At 42.9% G+C, this 16,821-nt stretch overlaps 1 protein-coding gene across 1 annotated transcript in view; it reads right to left on the reverse strand.

Moving 5' to 3' along the window:
- Nucleotides 1-16,821, reverse strand: part of LOC106573623 (A-kinase anchor protein 13) — a 176,411-nt gene that overhangs the window by 126,539 nt on the left and 33,051 nt on the right. The window lies entirely within an intron of this gene.

Genomic DNA, 16,821 nt, shown 5'->3' on the forward strand with positions numbered 1-16,821 from the left:
CCCTGTTCTTCCTTTTTCTCTTTTCCCTAAACTAAGGAATCTAGCTGCTTTCTTTGTCTGTGTAGAACACTGCAGACAGAGAGAGAGACCATTCCTGAAGTTTGGGCTTTTGTTGTTAATGATTAAGGTCTAAATATTTTAGCATTTTCTATGCTGTTTTCATGGACTACAGGTTGAAAAAAATGTCTGTGAAGATGTGGTGGACCTTGACTCTGATCAGCTGAGCACTTTACATATGTACCGTATCTCACAAAAGTGAGTACACCCCTCACATTTTTGTAAATATGAGTATATATTTTCATGTGACAACACTGAAGAAATTACACTTTGCTACAATGTAAAGTAGTGAGTGTACAGCTTGTATAACAGTGTAAATTTGCTGTCCCCTCAAAATAACAACACACAGCCATTAATGTCTAAACCGCTGGCAACAAAAGTGAGATTTTCACTGGACAATTACTTTAACAATGTTTCGATGATAGTTGTTGGCTATCCACTTTGTAGATTTTTAAGTGCCTAAACATGTCAAATGTATAATTCAATTATCATGGAGTAGAGTTCTTGGTCTAAACAAATTTGGAGTAGAGTTCTTGGTCTAAACAAATTGTTAAACTTTTTATTACAAAATGATCAACATAAATCATCTATGCCAGTTGCATGTATATGTGACTTGTTTCAGGAAACTAGGCGTATGTCGTTTGTCACTACTTCACAGGATAGCCATTTGAACGTAAACTTTATTTTTATTTTTATCAAAATACACTTTTTTGGCAGAAAAGCCTTCTGGAACATGTGAACTTTCATGTGCCTTAATAACAAACGTGTATGCCATCTGTAAATACGAATACAATTGTAAAAATTATGAGCCTAGTTGGTTTAGCCGAAGAAAAAGTGATGAACCTTCCCGCTAGCCATGATTGGCTGAGATAACGAGTGGGCTGGACATGCCGAGAGATGAGTTCGGATTGGTCTGCCATGTAGCACACTTCTGTCTATAACATGTGTTGGTCAGTATGTGTAGGTTATAATTTCTAACTCTGCTTTTTGAAAGATATCACATAGCAGAAATGCAAAAGTGTTGCTCTCCCATTTCTGGAGGACCGAGTTTTGAAATCAGTGGAATGCATGCTGGAATTAGAGTATGACAGCTAAGGAGATGGAGAAAGTTCTGGCGTTTGATTGCAAATATGCAGATGAAGTCAAAAAGAGAACACACAAAAGGCTGTTGTATAAAACACGGTCTCCCAATTACATCTTCAAACTAAGGCAACAATGGCATCCGTGACAGAGGGAGAAGTGTCCGTACATGTATACGGGTAAGAGTCTAGCTAACTATATTTCCAGATATTACACATTTCTAATTTTGTCAGAAAGTCATTTTAATTTCAAGTTAAAGCGTACTGTTACCTAGCCAGCTAACATTAGCTGTCTGGCTCGCTAGCTAACATTACGTGTATGATCTGTTTAGTAATATTATTCATATCTCATATTGCTAGTTATAGCCTAATGTTAGCTAGCTAGCTAACATCGAACCTGGTTGGTTAGCTACCTGCAGATTCATGTAGGGTAGTAATGTTATGAGTTGGGATTATGGCTCATTGTTTAGCTAGCTAGCTACATGTCTAAGCAAAAGACTCCACTATGCAAGTAACCATTTTAATAGAATTTTCATGATGTCACTGTGACAACTGTCGATAGACATAGTTGGTAAATTCGCTCCGATTTCAGAGCTCTCTCGTCTGAGTGTGCCAGAGCGCAGAATAACTGACGAATTTACAAATGCTCAACACCCGTTGAATATGGCCGGTGTCAGTAAACGTTGGCAAAAAAGCGTAATTAAATTGTTGCCAGCAGCACAGTTGCAGTCACCAATGCTTTGAATAACATAAAAACAGCCTAACCGGCTCTGCTAGGGCGAGTAAAATGAGCTGTTCCCTCATTTATGTCAAGAAGTAGCTAGTAAGCTAGGCAACATTAGCCAGTTAGAGCTTGGGTGTTGTTAGGTCAGAACGCTCGGATCAACCCTACTCCTTGGCTAGAGCGTCCAGTGTGTGCTCTGAACACTCCGAGAGCGAAACGCTCTGAATTTACGCACGGACAATCTGACAACGCTCTGAGATTATGAATGCCCAAAGCGAACTCTGATCACACTCAGGCACTCCAGATTGAATTTACGAACACACCCGTAGTATAAACCAGCCTTTTGTCTTGAAATCTTTGGTTGTTTAGTATATGGCCTCATGTGAATCCTTAAATAGATGGGTGGGGCTAAGGCTTAAGAGGGTGTGAACGATTTTGAATGGGTGTAGACAAAGAGCTCTCCAGTAGGTGTACCAAAACATGCAAGGACAATTTTCTCAAAAGTGAGGTTACAAGTTTATCAACTTTCAAAGCAGAATTACTTTCCTATTTTTCCTCAACTGCAGTGTATGATATACCATTTTCTAGCTCTGAGTTTCTACTTTTATCCAATGTAAAAAACACAATTTCAAATTTTGCTACATAAGACCGAATTGAGCCAGTCAGTCACAAATGAAATGCAAACTCTGATCCCTGGTCAGCTGATCTGTGTGACGAGGCTCTGTTCAAAGCAGCAACAGGAAGTGTCTCCATTGAAAAGTGAACAGAGAGGCCTAACAGGCCTGGCTGGCACAAGCCCTGCCATTCATCCCAAACATATCACTTTGCATGGCAAGTAGAGACCCATAGATATGCACAGGCAGACAGGCAGGGAAACTGTTATGGCCCAATAAATACAACACAGACAATGTTGCACTGCAGTGAGCAATGGTAACTTTTAAAGAGACCGTAGCATTAGTTTTCCAACTGCAATACTTATTTCCTCTTTAGCATTTCTTCATCATGTCCTATGAACTCATTATGAACTTGCATCAGTTGTTACATCGTATTTGATCAATGCATAAAACCACACACACAAACAAACGCGCATGAGGCTGCCTGCCTTCTACACAACACGGAGTGACTGTGACACAGACCTCACTTCAGGTATATGTTTTGAGAGAACAGAGCAGGTCTGAGACTATGTGCGTGTGCCCTTGCCATGCTTTGGAATCTCAGTGTGCTGTCGAGTGTGATGCCCACGTGCAACAGGGTGTGGGCTCTAACCAGCTCTACCCGGGCATGAACACATCTGTGCACCACACACACTAGACCTTACTCAGACCACAGCAACACTGACTGAACTAGTCGCAACTAGCCTCTTTATTGTATCATTGAGGAGAATGTTCTCTCTTGTCAATCCATTAGGGCGTCCTTTTTATCTGTGAAGCAACCATTCAATGGGAGCTGAGTAAATGGAAAAACCTTCCTCCTCATTATTATCTTGTCCACCTTCTGTCTACTTCAGATGATAATCCACCCCCCACTATTGTTTAGCAATCAGCCTCAAGTCACGTTCTGCAGGGGGGAGTTTAAAGAGGCAATCTGATTATTGAGTCTCAAGTCACACAGTGTACCCATGCCAACTGACAAAATGAAAAACGGATTTGTTTTTGGAAGAATATATGACTTTAAACTGAATTGCAGTCCTGTAGGTGCCGGTCACACATAGTGTCTCTCTAATCCTGCATTGTGATGTCAAACTCCCAGCTATAATTCCCTTTAAAACCACCAGCACAACTGCACAGGCCATAGCCCTGCCTGCCCAACCCCCACTATAAGCCACTGCTGCAGCTCGAGCACCAGCCCCATTCTACCCCATCCCTCATCAAAGCCCCTGTTCCAGTCCCAGATTAACCCCCATGTACCCTCAAAGTGAGTACCAGCCTCAGCTCCAGCCTCATCCCCAGTCCCAGCCTCAGCGGGTCTTCACACTTACTAAACTTTTTGCAAAAATACTCTCGGCTACACATATACTACAATGTAAACTTGCAAACGTATCACGTCTCGATCGCTACCTCTGGACGTAGCACACGACACTCGCCCGACAGTTGCCCCCCTCTAAGCAGGGCAGTGTAAACAGAAATGTCTTGTTGAGCAAACACTCAATTGTTTAGCATAGGATAGCAATGTTTTTCAAACAGCTGAAATATACAGACATTGTCCTTTTTGATATTTGTTTAATTGAGTTTTTACTTGAAATTGTAGTAACAGCCTGTTACGTTCTGAAATTGTCGCCGTAGCTTTAAATCTCAACAGTGTTTATTACATTTTTTGGGCTCAACTCCACTGAGCCACCGAGGTCCAGGCAAGAAGCAGCTCCCCGGGGAATGATCAACGATTTCAGTCGCAATTTGCTTTTATCTCATATGACTTCCATGATATTGATCAAATAAAGCCTGGTTTGGTCTAAGGTAACTTTTATACGGTAGCTAGAGTAAGCCTAAGAACGCCTATCTAGATATGGTTCAGCTAAACGTCAACATTCAGCTACAGCCAACACATTTACTGTTGACTAACCCCATTCCATACAAATTTGCGCAACAGCGGTATTCAATCGAGGCTGCAATGAAAACAAATGTGACTGTAGTGATGACTGTCATGGCATCAAAATCTGGGGTGTGAACTACGTTTCTATTCAAGAGCTGATTGACATGGTAATGGCCCGATAGTATTGGAGAAAAGTTGAAAAAACGGACCCCTCTGACACTGTACATTAAATTGTGACGCGTCATGACATAACGTACAGCATGCATAATGCAACTCATTCTGTGTCGTACAGCCTCTCTCCACCAGGTGTAGCACTTCTCCCGCAGATTAAAAACAAAAAAGGACAGGGGCTGGGTAAGGGGGATACCTAGTCAATTGTACAACTAAATGCCAAATTTTTTTGCATCATCACTGCAAGCCAACATGACTCTCAAAAGCCGAGACAGCCGCTGTTTACTTCTGAAGATAACTTTAGCACCGCCCAAAAATCCGATTCAAATTCGACACAAACCTTCAAATAGGTATGTATTGAGAAATTATATAAACTCTTGGTAGTGTTTTATTTACATTTTAGAGGTGATAAATTGGACAGATCGGGTACAAAAAGCAGTTTCCCCACACGGCTTATCTCCCCCTTTCCCTATCACGCAGTAGGTTTCGCTTTTTTTAAAGACCAGACGGAGCTGATTGCCTTCTTGAATCATGCAAAGACGGGCAGCATGAAGGTCTCATCATTGTTTTGCTGGAAAGGGGAGAAATTGTGTTTTACAATGGTATTCATATTACAGTTGACCTGGAAGTATTGTTTTTTCAGTGCTAAAATGAGGTCAATTGTACGTTACTGTGCGATGTACAAAAGTACGTTAGCTAAGTATATGTGAGGATACAGAAATTATTTTGTTTAGCTAGCTTGCTAGCTAATGTTACCTAGCTGTGTAGCCTATATTATAATATGAATTACACTGTATGATAATGCTACTGTATTTTTGTATTCGTATGGGAGAGGTAAATATTCATTATTGATATGCTAACGTTACTTGATCATGAAGCATGCTGTTAGTTAGCTAGCTAGCCAGCAGGCGTGAGCTGTATAGCCTATTGTCAGCTGATTTAAGTGTAGGGACGAGAAATTAAACACTTTAATTATCTACACATGCTTGTGGATTGTTGCATTATTCAAGAGTGTAATATGGTTTGGTTACATTATTCAATATTGCAACATGTTATAGAAGAAAGGTTGCTCAGATTGTTAAATAGTTTGTGCTTAGTGGCTACTGTGATATTTACGGTCAAAATGAGCTCCGGACCAAGAATGTCGCATTGCCAGCCACAATGAAAGAGGTGTGAATTGAAAAGTAGAAATCTCTTTTGCCACTCCACTCCTCAGACTTCATCTCTCATAGTGGGAATAGGGCCTTAGACCCAGCCACATGCTGACCCCCTGCCACAAACGTCAGACAGGGACCAGACAGCCTGCTGCTGTTGGCCTCACACTCACTAAACAGGTGCTGATTTAACATGGAACTCATTCCAAATACATCATCAGCTTCTACACATACTGAGCAATGAAGTGATCACCACCAGCAAGGAACATCTCAATCTCTGCCAGTAGCCAGGACCAGGCAGGGACAGTTTGTCAGAGGGAGGAAGAAAGGCCTGACAGAGTGCTGTACTTTGAGCTGCCGAACATGGCTACACAGGGGAAATTAAGAATGACGAAGGAAAAGAAACCGCAAAGAGACAAAAGTGGCTCCCTGAAGTAGAAAAACACTATAGGATGGGCCAGGAGAGTGACTAGCGGCAAACTGCAGAATCAGCAAGGCTGTGGTTTTCCACACCATATCCATGTATAAAGGCATTCACAAAAAAGTAGAAAGGGGGAACTGTTGTTTGTGTGCCTTGGCTAACTCTCTCTGGCACCGCTGTAACTCGACCCGTACATTTGGTCTGCTCCAAAACCCCATAAACCCCATAAAAAGCCCACCATTCCAGAGGGGGAGAGGACAGGAAGTGGGGATCCAAATAGGGGGTATGGACAACAAGCAGCTCCGAGTCAGCTCCTCCCAGCATCATGAATAAGTCTGGAGGAGTGAGGGGGCATCCATCATGGGGCAGGTCATGCTCACTGTTCCTGGGACAGTTTCTAGTTCTTTCCTCCGTAAATGGTGCTACTGTTGGAGTCAGATACACAGATAAGATAGAGGGATAATCAGCTGGCTCTAATTATACACATTGATCTCATCCTGACTCCCTAAGTCCTCACAGTCCAGTCTTGCAGACAGAAAGACAGACGGACAGAGGGATGGACACACACAGCCCTATACATACTGACTCACACAGACAGAGCTTGAACTTGACCTGTAAAGCATCTGGTCATCAACTGGCTGTCAAAAAAGCTATAAGGAGAGATGCTAGTAGGGCTGTCCCAGACTAAAAAAAATCTTGGTCGACCGAGAGTTGTCTCTTCCGACCAATCGATTGGTAGAAATGTTCAAACCTGTATTTTTCCATATATAGACACACCCTATGTTTGAATAAAATCAACTATATGTAGGCTACTGAGCTTGTCTGATGCTTTAAGCACTGCAATGAAAAATGAAGACACACAAATTACTAAAGAGGGAGCCAGAGATCAATACAGCCTAACCAGAAGAAGAAAAAAAACTGTTCCTGACCCTTTTCCTTCCGCTGCCCAGTTAAGCTCCTGAAGTTGCTGGTAATAGGCTACACCAGCTGTTTGCAACCTTTTCCATTTGGAATGCCAAGTTATCCTAACATTTCTACTGATCTGCGTGCCAGATTGTCATAGTCCGTGTATATAGGTGGCAGGGAAGTCAGGCGCAGGAGAAAACAGAGTGGTTAAAAAATGAGTATTTATTTCCAAAACCCACGTAGAAAATAATCCGGGTAAACAATAACCCGTCACACACCGATACAGAAACAACACGTACATAACATAACAAACAATCACCGACAGAGAAATGAGGGGAAGCAGAGGGTTAAATACACAACATATAATTACTGGGATATGAAACAGGTGTGTAAAGAGACCAGACAAAACCAATGGAAAATGAAAAACTGATCAATGGTGGCTAGAAGAACGGTGACGTCGATCGCCGAACACCACCCGAACAAGGAGGGGCATCAACTTCGGTAGAAGTCGTGACACAGATATTATTTTTACATGCACGTTTTTGTGGAACAGTTTCATTTAATTTCAAATAGTGTTCATATCTCAAAATCAAATGTCATATGGTTAATCAAAATTCTAAATGAAATTATATCAATCTAAAATAAACTTCTATTGCCATTGCCAATATGTAAAATAGCCAACATAAAGCCAACAAATAAAAACATTGCAGCCTGCAGGTCGAAAATATCCTGATGAAAATAAATATCCTATAAATCACATTGGCTACGTATGGCCTGTCTGCAAGGAACTTGAACATTTTTATCAACTTTTGTATTAACTTGGTCCAGCCCGAAGCTGTGCTAGCAAACTTGCAACATTGTATAAAATATTCTGGGTCCTCAGAGTTTCCTGAGCCAGTGAGCTCCAGACAGGCAGACACAGCTGTAGGCTATTTTGCGCAAGGGATAAGAAGTAAATCAGGTAGGACTATTTTATGACGTTTCCACCAGATCAGAACATAACATTTTTTGTTTACTTGCTGTTTGATGCAAAGAAAAAAATACTTTGAGAATCTCCACAGTGATTGTTAGTTAAGACAATCAGAAGTAGTATTAGATCCCCAAATGGGCACACTTTTAGGCCTACATTTGCTCGCAAGCCAGATAGATTAGTCCTACTTCAATATGCGTAATCAGGTGCATGCCCTTACTCAAGATTGACAGGATCTCTCAAAACAAAAGACAATGAATAAATTGACAAATAGTAAATGGAATGAAATGAAGGTAGTGCCCTCTACAAACAACGTGTCAACTCCTACACTGACAACGGTAAGACTGTAATAATAATACAGTGCATTCGGGAAAGTATTCAGACCCCTTGACTTTTTCAATATTTTGTTATGTTACAGCCTTACTCTAAAATGGAATAAATAAAAGTTCTGCTCATCAATCTACACACAATACCCCATAATGAAAACAGATTTTTCGAAATGTTACAATCAAAAACAGAAAGTCCTTATTTACATAAGTATTCAGACCCTTTGCTATGAGACCCGAAATTGAGCTCAGGTGCATCATGTTTCCATTGATCATCCTTGAGATGTTTCTACAACTTGGAGTCCACCTGTGGTAAATTCAATTGATTTGACATGATTTGTAAAGGCACACACCTGTCTATATAGTGCATGTCAGAGCAAAAACCAAGCCATGAGGTCGAAGGAATTGTCACTAGAGCTCCGAGACAGGATTGTGTCAAGGCACAGATCTGGGAAGGGTACCAAAAAAACAGCATTGAAGGTCCCCAAGAACACAGTGGCCTCCATCATTCTTAAATGGAAGAATATTGGAACCACCAAGACTCTTTCTAGAGCTGTCCGCCCGGCCAAAATCAGCAATTGGGGGAGAAGGGCCTTGGTCAGGGAGGTGAACAAGAACCTGATGGTCACTCTGGTAGAGCTCTAGAGTACCTCTGTGGAGATGGGAGAATGTTCCAGAAGGACAACCATCTCTGCAGCACTCCACCAATCAGGCCTTTACGGTAGAGTGGCCAGACGGAAGCCACTCAGTAAAAGGCACATAACAGCACGCTTGGAGTTTGCCAAAAGGCAGCTAAAGGACTCGCAGACCATGAGAAAGAACATTCTCTGGTCTGATGAAACCAAGATTGAACTCTTTGGCCTGAATATCAAGTGTCACATCTGGAGGAAACCTGGCACCATCCCTACGGTGAAGCATGGTGGTGGCAGCATCATGCTGTGGGGATGTTTTTCAATGGCAGGGACTGGGAGAATAGTCAGGATCGAGGGAAAGATGAACGGAGCAAAGGACAGAGATATCCTTGATGAAAACCTGCTCCAGTGTGCTCAGGACCTAAGACGGGGGCGAAGGTTCACCTTCCAACAGGACACTGACCCTAAGCACACAGCCAAGACAAGGCAGCAGTGGCTTCGGGACAAGTCTCTGAATGTCCTTGAGTGGCCGGACTTGAACCTGATCTAACATCTCTGGAGAGACTTCTGCAGAGACCTGAAAATATCTGTGCAGTGATGCTCCCCATCCAACCTGTCACGCCCTGACCATAGAGAGCCCATGGTTATCTATGGTATAGTAGGTCAGGGCGTGACCTACTATACCATATACCATAACAAAACAAACATTGTAGATTAGAAATTATGGGAATTAATGGTAAATGTACCACTGGTGATGTTAATGGATTTGTCCACTCATGAATCAGACATGTGTCTCGCGTGCCATAATTTTTTGTTATATATTTGTTAAAAAAAATCTTGGTCGACCAACAGTATCGACCAGTCGACAAATTGGGGTCAGCCCTAGATGCTAGCCAAGCTTGTCTTTCAGAATTTCACACTCTGCCTCTGCCATGCAGCATATTTTTGTTAAAGTTACAAAACCATACCAATGTCTTTCAAAGACACAAACATGGCAAAAACCAAAAATTACACAAAAGCTAGACCAAGTGGGATTATCGCAGAAAACACCTTCATGATTTCCATTACATGGAAAGTGATTTGGACACATATGTTTCATGTTAGTTGTAGATGAACCTGCAGGGCTTCCGTAGTAAGTTCTGGTCCCCTGATATTAATCCTTAACAACAGGCCAGGGTACCTGTGGTGCATGACGTAGCGTTGCCTGGAGATTATTCTATACATCCAGAGAAATACCCGTTACTAACCTATAATAACATCTGATCTTCAAAGGGAGTGAGAGAAGAGGGCCTGGCTCGCTGCTACTGCCCTGAAGTTGTAGTTGTTGCACAATAGACCACAGAACGAGTTCAGCCAGTGTAAACTAATACTGTTCTGCATAAATAAATTGCTGCTATCATTTATATAAGCAACGTTTTTATTAACATAACACTTACTTTCTCCGCTATGCAATCCGGTTTCCGAGCTGGTCACGGGTGCACCTCAGTCACGCTCAAGGTCCTAAACGATATCATAACCACCATCGATAAAAAACAGTACTGCGCAGCCGTCTTCATTGATCTGGCCAAGGCTTTTGACTCTGTCAATCACCGTATTCTTATCGGCAGACTCAACAGCCTTGGTTTCTCTAATGACTGCCTCGCCTGGTTCACTAACTACTTCTCAGATAGAGTTCAGTGTGTCAAATCGGAGGGCCTGTTGTCCGGACCTCTGGCAGTCTCTATGGGGGTGCCAAAGGGTTCAATTCTTGGGCCGACTCTTTTCTCGGTATACATCAATGATGTCGCTCTTGCTGCTGGTGATTCTTTGATCCACCTCTACGCAGACGACACCATTCTGTATACTTCTAGCCCTTCTTTGGACACCTCCAGACGAGCTTCAATGCCATACAACACTCCTTCCGTGGCCTCCAACTGCTCTTAAATGCTAGTAAAACGAAATGCATGCTCTTCAACCAATCGATGCCCGCACCCGCCCGCCCGACTAGCATCACTACTCTGGACGGTTCTGACTTAGACTATGTGGACAACTACAAATATCTAGGTGTCTGGCTAGACTGTAAACTCTCCTTCCAGACTCACATTAAGCATCTCCAATCCAAAATTACATCTAGAATCGGCTTCCTATTTCGCAACAAAGCCTCCTTCACTCATGCTGCCAAACATACCCTCGTAAAACTGACTATCCTACCGATCCTTGACTTCGGCGATGTCATTTACAAAATAGCCTCCAACACTCTACTCAGCAAATTGGATGCAGTCTATCACAGTGCCATCCGTTTTGTCACCAAAGCCCATATACTACCCACCACTGCGACCTGTATGCTCTCGTGGCTGGTCCTCGCTACATATTCGTCGCCAAACCCACTGGCTCCAGGTCATCTATAAGTCTTTGCTAGGTAAAGCTCCGCCTTATCTCAGCGCACTGGTCACCATAGCAACACCCACCCGTAGCACGCGCTCCAGCAGGTATATTTCACTGGTCATCCCCAAAGCCAACACTTCCTTTGGCCGCCTTTCCTTCCAGTTCTCTGCTGCCAATGACTGGAACGAATTGCAAAAATCACGGAAGTTGGAGACTTATATCTCCCTCACTAACTTTAAGCGTCAGCTGTCAGAGCAGCTTACCGATCGCTGCAGCTGTACACAGCCCATCTGTAAATAGCCCATCCAACCAACTACCTACCTCTTCCCCATATTTGTTTTTGTTGTTCTGCTCTTTTGCACACCAGTATTTCTACTTGCACATCCTCATCTGCACATCTATCACTCCAGTGTTAATTGCTAAATTGTAATTACTTTGCCACTATTGGCCTATTTATTGCCTTACCTCCTTACTTCATTTGCACACACTGTATACAGATTTTTATATTGTGTTATTGACTGTACGTTTGTTTATCCCATGTGTAACTCTGTGTTGTTGTTTTTGTCGCATTGCTTTGCTTTATCTTGCCCAGGTCACAGTTGTAAATGAAAACTTGTTCTCAACTGGCCTACCTGGTTAAATAAAGGTGAAATTATTATTATTTTTATTGTATTTTTGGTTTTGCATTTTAATGCCAAAAATTTGCATCGGCAAAAAAAGGACCAGCCAATCATTCTGCACTCGAAAAAATTTCAGAAAAAGGCGACAAAGTGCTTGCAGGTATTGTAATGCCGATAATGGCTTTACTCAGTAATGGAGCGCGTAGTCTGACAAACCACGACACAACTAACATATTTACTCTGTTTGTGTACATCCTTGGGTTGTTGTCTCAGTCTATGTGGATGAGAGGACTGTGTGTGGAGTTGATTTGCTCTGCAACCACAGCCTCAGTGCCCTCAGTGGTGGTAGCCAGGATGGGTAATCAGTAAACAAAGGAATTGTGGCACATACCTCAGTGTGGTAGAAAGAGACATTGTTCTGCTACAAGAACAAGGTCAGTGAGTTTAACTTGATTTAACAATCTGGTGAAACACAGACCAGCAACACAGATAGTTAGAGCAGGCTGCAGAATCTCTCAGGTTAAAGACCTAGAAGTAGAGTGTCCCACTAAACAAAAACAGACAACTATTATCAATCCCAGAATGAGTGGAGAACTCTGTGGAGTTCAGCAACTAAGGCCAGACACCTGTTTGTTTAGTCTGAGTAAATACATCAGACCACAGACTCCTCAGTGCTAGGCTCTACCTCTGGTCTCTGTTACCTCTGGTCTCTGTTAGGGAGGCATTAACTGCACTTAAACTGTCTATTTCTCTTAGAAAATCATAAAGTGTTAAAGTTCTGCTGCAAAACTAACATACTGCAAATCAAATGCAAGGGAGTACCCCAGCAGTAAGTCTAGAGAGAGAGACAGCATTGATATACTGTAGCTCAAGCCTAGGTAAGCCAATTCCCTGTTGCACTACACAATTACCAGGGAGGGAAATTAGTGTGGATGTGGATGATGCTGAGACAACAGCATCATCCACATCCCCTACATGAAGCCTGAAATAGCATTAGGTGATTACGGATTAGCTGGCTAACGCCAACCCATTTATTACATTACATTACATTACATTTGGTTACATCCCAAAAAGAAAAAAAAACGATGAATAAATGATAACGACTCCCATGTCTTTCAACACAACACAATGACCGTTATGAGTTATTATATGAAAAGCATGGCAGCTATGAGGTATCATGGTATAAGAGCACGGCTGGAGCCCTGGTGGAGACTCTCATGCTGTTACACGTGCATGCCTCCGTCATGGTGGAGGAATGCATGAACAATCTGAGCTACAGGGGCTGATGTTCATTCACAAGGGTCTGCAGAAATAGTTTGGATGTCAATGTCCCTCCCGGTGGTGGTGTTGTTGCTGCGAGTCTGTGTGTGTATTTACAGAGCCGACTCAGAGGGATAACAGTGCATGGGGGGCTGATGGCGTCGACGCGCACACACACACACCCTTGTGACATTAACAGGATGTAGCATGTGTCACTCTCTAAGGAACTTCCCAGTGGAACATGGGAAAACCTTTGTACTGTGGACCATTCAGTCTGTCTGAGAGGTCAGGGGTCATGTGCACCATCTCCTGCAGATTGCAGCATTACATAACTGGTTGTGTAGCTGATAGCCATATGCAGGACAACAGAGTACATAGCAAAGACTATGGGCTATCTGAATTATTCTTAATTATTCTTAATCAAAGCCTGGTATCTCTCTAACTATGACCAAGCCATCATGTGGTGGGAACAAATCATTATGTTAGGTAACGGTTACATTAAAGATATTCTCCGGTAGGTTTGTATATTTTTTTGTAGCCGGTAGTCCTGAAAGTAGTGCTCAAGAGACAAAAGTGGTACTAGCCTCCAAAGTTTCGGAGCATTACATTTTTACATTTTAGTAGATGCTCTTATCCAGAGCGACTTACAGTAGTGAATGCATACATTTCATACATTTTTTTCTCCGTACTGGTCCCCCGTGGGAAACGAACCCACAACCCTGGCATTGCAAACACCATGCTCTACCAACTGAGCCACACGGGCATGTCTTTATGCACCAGAAGCATTCACTAGACTAGGGAAATACCATCTTAAGTTGAGACCTTCAAAGTGCTCCAGCTTATCTACTCTACCGTGACAAGATTCCAATTTTGGCAAATCATTCTTTATGCATTCAATACCTTTCTTATCTATTACACTTGTTTACCATAGACTGGGAGGGGGGGGGCTGTCTGTAAGAAGTCACCTTGGCCTTTACATGATACCATTGGCACCACTGTGACCGAGGTAACGGCAAGGTAATGTTTCTAACACACACACACACACATACACACAAAGGTGGAACATTGGTCCAGATTTTGTTCGTACAAGGAGTGATTAGATTGCATATCTGGCTTAATCATTTCACTTCAGTCACACTTTGTGATTTTAGCTGCCCGTCTTACCTCCTGGAGCTCAACAAATCAGCTGTCTCACAGTTAAGGTCTCCATGTCGACAGACAAACAAAAACAGCTCAGTTAGGAGATCCCTGCTGCAAGTCAATCCCGGGATTTCTAAATGGAGCCCTAGCCATTAAGAGAGTTAGGGAACTGTAGTGCTGGTAAATCAGAAGGGAATATATAACAGCTACAGCTGGCACAGGATCATCATGTAGCAAGGCCAAGACTGGTTTCAGATATATTCAATGTCCTAAAGAATTACCCAACAACTGATGATTGATCTCACTGTCAATGCGTTTTGTAATACAATAGTGTCTAATCAGTCTTCAGACCAATAGCCTGGTGGAACACTTAACAGCTAGTTACCACAGGGATAAGAGTCAAGCAGAAATAGCCTGACGCTCACTGTGTCTAAATCTGTCTCTGGTGCTGTAAACAAGCCTTCTTCGTTTGGGGTCATGGCCTGTGTGCGACTGTGTGTTCAGAGGGTGGGACAGAATCTGTTCAGGTCAGCAGGACAGGAAGATGGGGGTTTGATGGAGTTAAAGTTTAACCAGAGGCCTGGTTAATGCTCACCCCATTGGTCACTGCAGGAGAAACTGGCCTCACACAAACCACCATGAGCCACCTCTCCTCCAGAGGGAAGAGGAAAAACAAGGAGACAAAATGGAACATGTAGAATCTCTAAAGATCAGGTTTGGTATAGCAATTATTCAGAGTGCAAATAAAAAATCTATATATATATATTTTTACTTTTAGTTTCTACGATGAGGTAAAAAAATGTAATGGGACATCTTTGAAGTAAACATGGGTCTTCTTAAAAAGATTTGGCATTTGAGTGGCTGCTCTGAACCAGTGAAGAGTTTTGGTGGAATGCATACCAAGGATGGAGAACACTCGGAACAGACGGAGCATCTAAAAGGAGCCTGATAACCGCTTGCTCTGAAGATGGCGGTGCCCAAATTAAGAGATCGCTAAGAGCCTGTTGAGAGGTTTTCATGCCAGCAAGAACCACTGGAGCACAGAAGAAAGCAAGGCTCTGGGGATGTTAGAGGAGGAGCGGTGGGAGCTAAAGTAAGATGAGGATCAGCCCTTGAACTGCAGTTAAAACAATCCAAATGTTGCTAGACTCCTGCCGGAGCGCTCATCGGTTTTCCTCAAGTCAGGACAGAGGAGCAATAGAGGTTTCCTATCTGTTGAGAGGATCTGCCTGCATGGGCCCTGCTTTAATAGATATCAGGATATGTACCATAAATGACCTGGCCTCTACACACAGCTGTGACCGACCACCAGAGCCAGAACTCAACTCACAGACCCAGAGGGGGGTCCAGGTTTCCACAACTTGTTTTAATTAGCAGTTATGTAAAGGTGACACAGCTTTTCTCTGCAGTCTGCACAAAATAAACCACCATCAGGAGTCTCCCTCCACAGCAGGAAATCAAAAAGGCGTGGCATTGAGATAACTTTGGACACTGGGCTGTAGGGAGAAACTCAACTTCTTGGCTTTAACTTGAGCCATGCTCTTAGCAACCATTCTGCTCTGATAAACACAGAGAAGGATTAGGGCTCCCGAGTGGTGCAGCGGTCTAAGGCACTGTGGTCTAAGGCACTGTATCACAGTGCACACGGCGTCACTGCAGTCCCTGGTTCGAATCCAGGTTGCATCACATCCGGCTGTGATTGGGAGTCTCATAGGGTGGTGCACAATTGGCCCAGGGTCATCCTGGTTTGGCCGGGGTAGGCTGTCATTGTAAATAATAATTTGTTCTTAACTGACTTGCCTGTTGAAAAAAAATAAAAAATAACCTCTGTCCTGAGAGTGATACATGTAGCCTAGATGTCCCTCAAATATACTGTAGCCTGGCAGCAATACTGGCATATTGGAAAGAAGTCATGAACTAAAAACAGAATATGGCCTGTTGTTTGTGAAAAACAAAGCTCTGCATTTGCATATAGCCTAGGTATTTAAAATCCAAAATACCTTGTTAAATAGTAGCTGTCTGGTCACAGTGTTCTAAATGACCTCATAATGTCATCAATCACTATCTATACAGGAATGACATTTTGCTCCTTTATGGCCTGGAAACAGCTGCATTCTGCTAGTATATGTACAGTATAATCAGTGTTTCTAACACATAAATCAGTTAAATAGTCTCTCAAACAGGAGAGAGGGCGCATCTGCATGCCTCTATTCACCATAACTATGACAGTCACACCTTCACACACTACACTGCAGCACAAGCAGAAATCAGAGTCCAATTAAAAACCCAGTCTGATGACACTACCTCCCAGTCAGTCCCAGGCAGCTTGGCCGCTCCATAGGTGACACTCTGGCAGAGAGACAGAGAGCTGCAGCTCATTCACAGAGACAGATAGACAGGCACAGACATGCAGGCAGGGGGCTGTGCTGACAATCCCCAATTCTCATCCACCTCTACACAGACTGCCA

This window comes from Salmo salar, chromosome ssa16 (assembly GCF_905237065.1).
Source record: "Salmo salar chromosome ssa16, Ssal_v3.1, whole genome shotgun sequence".
NCBI classification, from domain to species: domain Eukaryota; kingdom Metazoa; phylum Chordata; class Actinopteri; order Salmoniformes; family Salmonidae; genus Salmo; species Salmo salar.